Source organism: Vombatus ursinus, unplaced genomic scaffold, assembly GCF_900497805.2.
Source record: "Vombatus ursinus unplaced genomic scaffold, bare-nosed wombat genome assembly UNPS02014791.1, whole genome shotgun sequence".
Taxonomy (NCBI): domain Eukaryota; kingdom Metazoa; phylum Chordata; class Mammalia; order Diprotodontia; family Vombatidae; genus Vombatus; species Vombatus ursinus.
This window is the reverse complement of record NW_020954569.1, coordinates 6299784-6307693: the sequence shown is the minus strand read 5'-3', so window position 1 is coordinate 6307693 and position 7910 is coordinate 6299784. Positions and strand designations below refer to the sequence as shown.

The window sequence follows — 7910 nt, the reverse complement described above, 5'->3', positions numbered from 1 at the left end:
ATCTATCTATCTATCTACCTATCTATACACATACATATAATTTTTCCCTCCAACTACCCTAATACTGACTAAGGACTCATGAGTTATAAATATCATCTTTTCATGAAGAATGTGAACAGTTCAATCTCAATAAGCCTCTTATGATTTCTCTTTCCTGTTTACCTCTTTATATTTCTCTTGAATCTTGTATCTGAAAGTCAAATTTTCTACTCAGCTTTGGTCTTTTCATCAAGAATGCTTGAAAGTCCTCTATTTTTCACTCTGTCTTTTTGTGGGCTCTACTGATTTAGAATTTGTTTAGAGTCATTTTTTACAGGTATTTGGAGGGGTTTGGGGGAGAGCTCAAGCAAGTCACTGCTTTTACTCTGCCTTCTTGGCTCCACCCCCAACAGCAAGACCTTAAGAATAGTTACCAATTGTTTAATGTCAGTTTGGAAGGAATTTTCTAGTGGAATATCCCTGGGGACATGTATTTAACAATATCAATAGCTTGAATGTAAGCATTAAATGATCCAACAATGGAATGTATATCACAATCTTAAAAATATCATTGGTCTAAAACTTTGCATCCAATATAATAAGATAAAATTGGAATAAATTAAAAATCTTACTCTTTTGTTGAAAAAGTAAAGTCCAAATTTTCATGATGGAATAGACAAGAATAATCAGCAGTACATATGAAAAAGACTCTAGGTTTTTGTGCACTACAAACTTACTTTTAGAAAGCAATGGGATATGGCAGAAAGGAAAATGTGTGTGTGTGTGTGTGTGTGTGTGTGTGTGTGTGTGTGTGTGAGTGTGTATGTGTATCTCAGGCTACAACCAGGGAAATAATGTCCAGATGAGGTAGGTGGTTTTTATATTCTGTTCTGCCCTGATTAGCCTACATTTGGAATATTATCTTCCACTGTGGATGCCATATTTTTGGAAAGATATTTATAAACTGAAGATCAAATAAAATATAAAAACACCTCAGATCACATCTGATGAGAAGGAATTGAAAGAACTGTGTTTTTACTTTGTCTAGCCTAGAGGAAAAAAATGATTAAGAGGGACTTATTAGTAGGCTTTAAGGTGATAAGGTATGTCAAGTTCAAGATCACATATCACAGATTAGATCTCTTAGGAGGGAACTCAGAGATCATCTAGTTCAATGCTTTCATTGTATGGATGAGAAAACAGAGGCCAAAGAAGTAAAGTGACTTCTCTGTACTATATAGGTAGGAATTTGAATCCAGATTCTCTGTCTCCACTTTTTTCTAGAATGAAAAGTATCCTACATCTCCCAGGAGAGCAGGAATAGTAGGTGGGAATTGTTGTTAAGTCATTTTAGTCTTGTCTCACTCTTTGTGACCTCATTTGATGTTTTGTTTTGTTTTGTTTTGTTTTGAAGAACTTGCTTTTATTGTTGCAAATTTATACTAGGAAGTCAACATTTAATTTTATAATCCACTGACCAGAAACTGTTTATAAAATGTTAAAATCCTTAAGTTGTACATTAATGTCCTATATACCACCCTCCTTCAAGTCTGAAGAAAATTATTATTGAGTTCCATAGTCAGTAGTCTCACTGACAACACTTTCTCTGAAGTCTTACACTTATCTTAGAATTAATAAAGGCCAGTATCAAACTGACTTGAAACCTGATTGTGTTCCTGGCTCAGGAAAACCTATTGTAAGTAATTTAAATCCTTAGTGAAAAACAAAAAAAAAAAAAACAACCTAAAAGTAGATGCCTTTTTAGATAAAATGAATTAACTTCCCACATAAAGATAAAATGAACTTTTATAAATTTTGTCCAGATTAGGGTGAGTTTCCTCAACTATTGTTTTACTTCCAAAACACCTGATTACATTATTACTTGCAAATAATTTACATATAGATTAAAAAAAATTTTTTTCCCAGTATTCAAAATGGTTAAGGAAATCATATAACATTAGAAATTTTGAAAGTACACTGTACATATTGCACCTTTCTGCAAAGCTGGGCAACTTTTTTCCCATGGCAAGAAACTACCAAATAAAGTGTGTCTTATATGTATAGGTACTTATTTTTTCCCTGAAAATGTCAATGAAACTAGCAAAATCAGGATTTAATGGATTTCATTCTTTAAGAATTGTTTTTAATAATTTAAGTAGAAAATTCTCCAATATTGAATAGTTGATGTGCAACCTTCTTTCAAAGACTAAAAAGATTCTTTTATTATGCACCATGTTTCCTGGTTACTTTAAGCTTTCCCTCCCTTAATCCCAAATTTAATAACTGTAATTTTAATCTAAAGACAAACAAGTATACCCTCTTGAAACAGCTATTCAATTTAAAATATCTATTTGAAGCTATCCTGTTTGTAGTTTAACTTACAGAAATGTCTGCATTCAAAAGGGTCTTAATTTTTTCTAGAGCCAAAGTGAATAAAAAACCTGAAAGAAAGCTATTTAAACTATTTTGCAAAAATAAAAATGGTTCCCAAAATGCTTGACAGAAACAAGCTATTCATTCTCATTTGTGTTCCACTGAAGACATTATTGAAACCCATTCATTTCTTTAGCACAGCAAAAACACATCATCTTATTCCAAGTAGTCCACTCTGAAGGTCTTCAGAATGTTTTAAGACTGGCTGTAGCTAGAATTCTGATTTCCATTGGGACCCTGTTTTCCTTCACTGTTTGGAGGTGGTTTTGGTTTAGGCATCTTACTAAGGATTGTTGCCATCTCTTTTCTTTCACCAAAATTCTTCCATTGCTCATACAATTTTAAAATAACCCTGATTATTTCCAAAATCTTCTCCATATCAACAGAAAGCTCTGCAAACCACTGTCAAGCATCTTTCTGTTGTACTACACAGGCTATATGTAGGCAAGCTAAAGCTATCATAAAAGGAGGATACAGCAGGCAAAGATCTGCTCTGTAGGTATCATTGACTATCCTCCATGCAAGGGGAAGCAGCATGTCTTCTTGGCCCATGTCCTGCACATACTGGAGCAAAGGTCTATAGGGATGATACACTATCAAGCAACAATCCATTAGTTCTAAAAGGTAGAATTCACATTCTAATATATGGTTCATCCTATAAGGGAATTCCTTTGGAAAGGCTTATGAAAATCTAGTTTTTAATACAGAAGTAGCAGCAGCAATCAATCTTGTAATTGAAACTACTCTAAATTCCTCTACTTTGGATGCCAAAAATATGCATGTAGGTGCCATTAATACAGAATCTATACTTTTCAAGGAATATCTGGCATAGAACCTTTTGAAATACACTGTAGCAGTGGCAATAACTTGCTGTCTTAATTTAAGATGCTCACCTAATGCTTGAATAACATTCGTAAAAAATATCTGCAGTTTCCAATACTCTTCTTCTGAGAGAAACTTTAAGTCCTTTTGGAGTTCCTTCAACAGATCTTGTTTATCCAAAATCCATTGTAAATAGTGGGAGCTCTGCCAGAAGTTCCCTGCCACGGAGAGAGGCTTCCCCCAGGTGAAGGGCACCAGGCAACCGAGCGACCATAGACCCTGCCAGCACCCGGTGAGCCGGCCCCGCTCCACTCGGCTCCTTGGCGGCGGCGGCGGCCCATTTGATGTTTTCTTGGCAATGATACTAGAATGGTTTTTGCCATTTCCTTCTTCAACTCATTTTACAGATGAGGAAACTGAGGCAAAGAGGGTTAACTGAGTTGCCCAGCATCACGTAGGTAGGTAGTGTCTGACACCAGATTTGAACTCTTGAAGATGAATCTCTCTGACTTCAGCCCCAGCACTCTATCCACTTTGCCACCTAGCTGCACTAGGTGGAAATGACAAAAGTGAAATGTTTGCTTTCTGTTAGTGTGAAGAGATACGCCGTCCACAACCCCAATTATCATTTCTTAAATGGTGTTCCATGATCCTATACCTTTATTACCTACCTTTGTCAGTGAGGATGCTATGAATTATAGAATCAATCTAATGTGTAAATGTTTCTTAGATATCTCTATTTAATCAATCAGTCAATTAATCAAAGATATAAACTAGGCTTTAATCAAGTTCATAAGAGTGACGTCTTTCCAGTCATTTTGCGAAATTAATTGACAATACACTGGAAATATATTAAGATTGTTTGAAAAATTCAGAAACGTCTCTAGGTATATTTATGTAAGAGAAAATATTCTCTCAATCAAGCTTTAAGAACATCATCATTGTTATTCAATCATTTCCTTCATGTCTGACTCCTCATGACCACATTTGAAGTTTTCTTGGCCAAGATACTGGAGTGGTTTTCCATTTCCTTCTCCAGCTCATTTTATAGATGAAGAAACTAAGGCAAACAGGGAGTAGTGACTTGCCCATGGGTCACACAGTAAGTGTCTGAAGCTAGAATTGAACTTGGGTCTTACTGACACTAGGCCAGGTGCTCCATCTAACTGCTACAAGAACATTATAAGAAAGCAAACACTTTACACCTGCAAATCATGCAGTAGTTGGAGTATAGGCTAGTTGATTGAATATGCTGCTTTCCTTCTCATCACTGTTGACCACATGATGACCTTGTTAACTACTGTAAAATCAGAAAATTTTGTCTTTCCATAGTTTTCAGGAGCATTTCCCCTAAAATAGAACTCATTGATGACAATATCTGCATAGGTAAGAAAACCAAAGAAGACAAAGTATATGAAGTAATAATAACCAGCTTCAGGATTCTCCAAGGGTATTGACTCTAAAGGACCTCCACACCACTACACCAAAGAGAAACTTCACAAGGATTCCATGAAGGAAGAGAGAACGTCCAGTAACCCGGAGTCATGATTTATCCTTTGGTCAGATGTGCTCTTTGAGCATAAGCCCTCTCTCTCCAAGGACATTGCATGTGTACAGGGAGACTGTCTAAGAATTTGGCAGATGGAATATTTCTGTGAAAACTATCCTTGCTACACCTACTTACCAAATAGTCCTTTCTAAAAGCAAATCAACTCTAGATGATTTATTATTAGACAAAAGGAAGTACTGAATTGGGGCTCAGGGACAACAGCACAAGAAAAAGCCACAACACTTTACAGTTACCCCTAAAACCTTAAGGGAGAAACAGTCATAGCTCTCTGGGGACTCCACATGCCAATTTCAATCAGGAGAGTGAACCCAGAAATGGAACTACATAAGAGGAAAACAGTACAAAACAAAAGGGCTATGTATAAGTAGGACAGGTTACTTTGGAAAGTAGGCTGTTTTTTCTCATTGGAATCTTCAATGAATAGCTATATTTCTTAGCTAAAGGGTATTTTTGTTCAAGCATGTATTAAAATAGACCACTTCTGAAGTTTAATCTAGTGTTGTTTCTTTGATTCAAATATTTAGATAGGAATCATATCGCTCCTTAAATATTCTTTTCCCTAGTTTTTTTCAACTAATTCTTGCAAATATTTTTTTTCAAATACTCTCACCACTGCAGAACCCTCCTTGTTCCCCTCTCTGAACTCCATTTCTCTGTCAGTGTATTAACTAAAATGTAGCACACAGAACTTAATACCATATTCAAGACATTGTGTAACTAGTGCACAGTATATCTTCCTTGTTTTGAATGGGATACTTCTTTCAATGAGGTCTTAGAGCACATTAGCGTATCTAAACTGCTATATTATAGGGTTGACACATATACTTGTAGGCCACTAAAACCCACAAGTCTTTTGCTCAAAATTACTTTCTAGAGATGCCTTTTCTATTCTGTATTTGTGCTCTTCTATTTAAAATTAAAAGTATGATTTTGTTATTAAATTTAATATTATTAGGTTTAGCATATCATTCTAGACTGTCCATACCATTTTGGATTTGGACTCTGTCATCCAACATATTATGTATCTAAGCAAGATTTACATCATAGCAAAAATCATGTTTTCCCCTCAAGATGGATTCGTTAATACTTCCCAACAGGTAATTATAGATTATAATTCAATTAATTTAAACAAATACTTAATAAGGAAATACTTCCTGCAGTGCACAGTGCTAGGCATTGGTTAAACAAAGATAAAATATGGCATAGATCTCATTGTAAAAGGATATATAGCATAATAATTGAATAAGACATGCACACAAATAATGATTTAAAATAAAATGTGATGAAGGCATGAGGAAGGTTACATAATTAAAAAGAATATTTATTTAAAATATTTATTACGCACAATAATAGTTAAGTCTTTTTGAGTCAATGCAACTGTTTTTAGGTATTTCCCTAAAAAAAAAACAACACTGTTGAAAGTAGTTATTGAATTTAATGTATTTATAAACTCATTATTTTAATTTAATTTTAAATATTGCTTTTAAACTAAATTTATTTTTAATGAACAAAAATCAATTTTAGTTCCTTTCCACCCATCTACCCCCTACTAAAGAAAACAAAGTAAACAAAAGAAGAAAAAAAAGCTTTGTAAAAATATTAAATGCTTCTATTGGCCATTCTTAAACATCTCCCATTCTGTACCCTAGGTCAATGACCTGTCTGTCAAGAGATGTTTAACATAGTTATTGATAGGGGAAGTATTCATGACCAAATGAGAAATAGAAAAGATAGCAGAAGATAGAATGGACAGTTTAGAATACCTAAAATTAAGTTGTTTTTTTTTTTCACAAATAAAACCTATGCCGCTAAAATTAGAAGGAAAACAGGAATGGCTGTGCTGACATTAGCTGTAGCAGCAAGCAAGAACCAATTGTTAAATTTTCAGTGTGTTTATACATCAGAAATCAGAAAACTCTAAAAATCAAAGTTTGATTGATTGTATTGTTGATTATTTAAATACTTGCTGGAAAATTTCCCTCATATTAACTGCTCCTAATTATTAAACATTTTTAACCACACTACATGGATCAGGTAACTTGATGGAAAATTTCTAACAAATTTGTCTTTTAATGGTCTCATTTGCTAGACATATAGAGAATTGATTCAAATTTATTTGAATAAGAACCATTGCCCAAATTATAAATAGTGAAAATATATGAAAAAGTAGATTTTAAAAGGAAGAAATCCTAATTACAATAGCCCCATAGAGAGAAAAATGCTCCAAAATCACTAAACATTAAATTAATTCAGATTAAAGGACTTCTCAGGTTCTACTTCAAACTCAGCAGATTGTAAAAAATGTCAAAAAAGAAAAATGACAAATATTGCAGAGACTTGGAAAACACATACATTATAATAAGGCTTCTGCTAAGAAATTTGGAGCCATGTTCCAACAGTTTTCATTTTAATAGATTTTAAACACCTAATTAAATATTTTTAAAGGCCTAAATAATTTTTAGGGTGGTTCAGGTCAGTTGATATTGACTATTTGCAGAAAATCACAGTTGTGTTCCTTTTGCAAAACATACATCTCATTTTCTCATCCATCTTCCAAGTTTATTTAAATAATAAAAGATGACATTAAAATATTTGATATTATTAATAAGATTTAAAGCATACCAAAAGGAAAAATATATCAAGGTGAAGAATTTAAATTAATACAAATTTACATAGAACCATGTTTGAGAATTCCAGAAACCTAGAAATAATTATGGGGCACATGAAATGTAAGTACAAGAGAGAAGAGTTCACTTTGCACCCTGGCCTCCCTTAAATGGAACAATATTTTAAATCCAGCAGCTTCATGGACATAACCTTAAGAAAAGGACCCTTTGGTCTTGTAGTCCAGCGAAGTTTATAAACCAGCAACAGAAAACACATGGGATGTCTTTAATTAAAAACCAGTTTAAAAAGGCCAACCTATGCTTAAAAACTATTCACAGCTCTTTAATTTCTCTGGGTAGTCAGGAAAAAGGCAATTACTCTCAAGAGTCCTTTAAGTTTCTTCCTAGTATCACAGAATGCCAGGAGTCTGAGACCACATAAGTAGGCCTTTTTTTCTTCTTCTTCTTTCTGCCAGTGTGAAAAGTTATCTATCTCTTGA

The 7910-nt window shown here is 33.9% G+C and overlaps 1 pseudogene; it reads right to left on the bottom strand.

The window, feature by feature from the left end:
* Nucleotides 1-2607: 2607 nt before the first annotated feature.
* LOC114048074 lies at nucleotides 2608-3575 on the bottom strand (annotated as a pseudogene).
* Between the last annotated feature and the right edge of the window lie 4335 nt (nucleotides 3576-7910).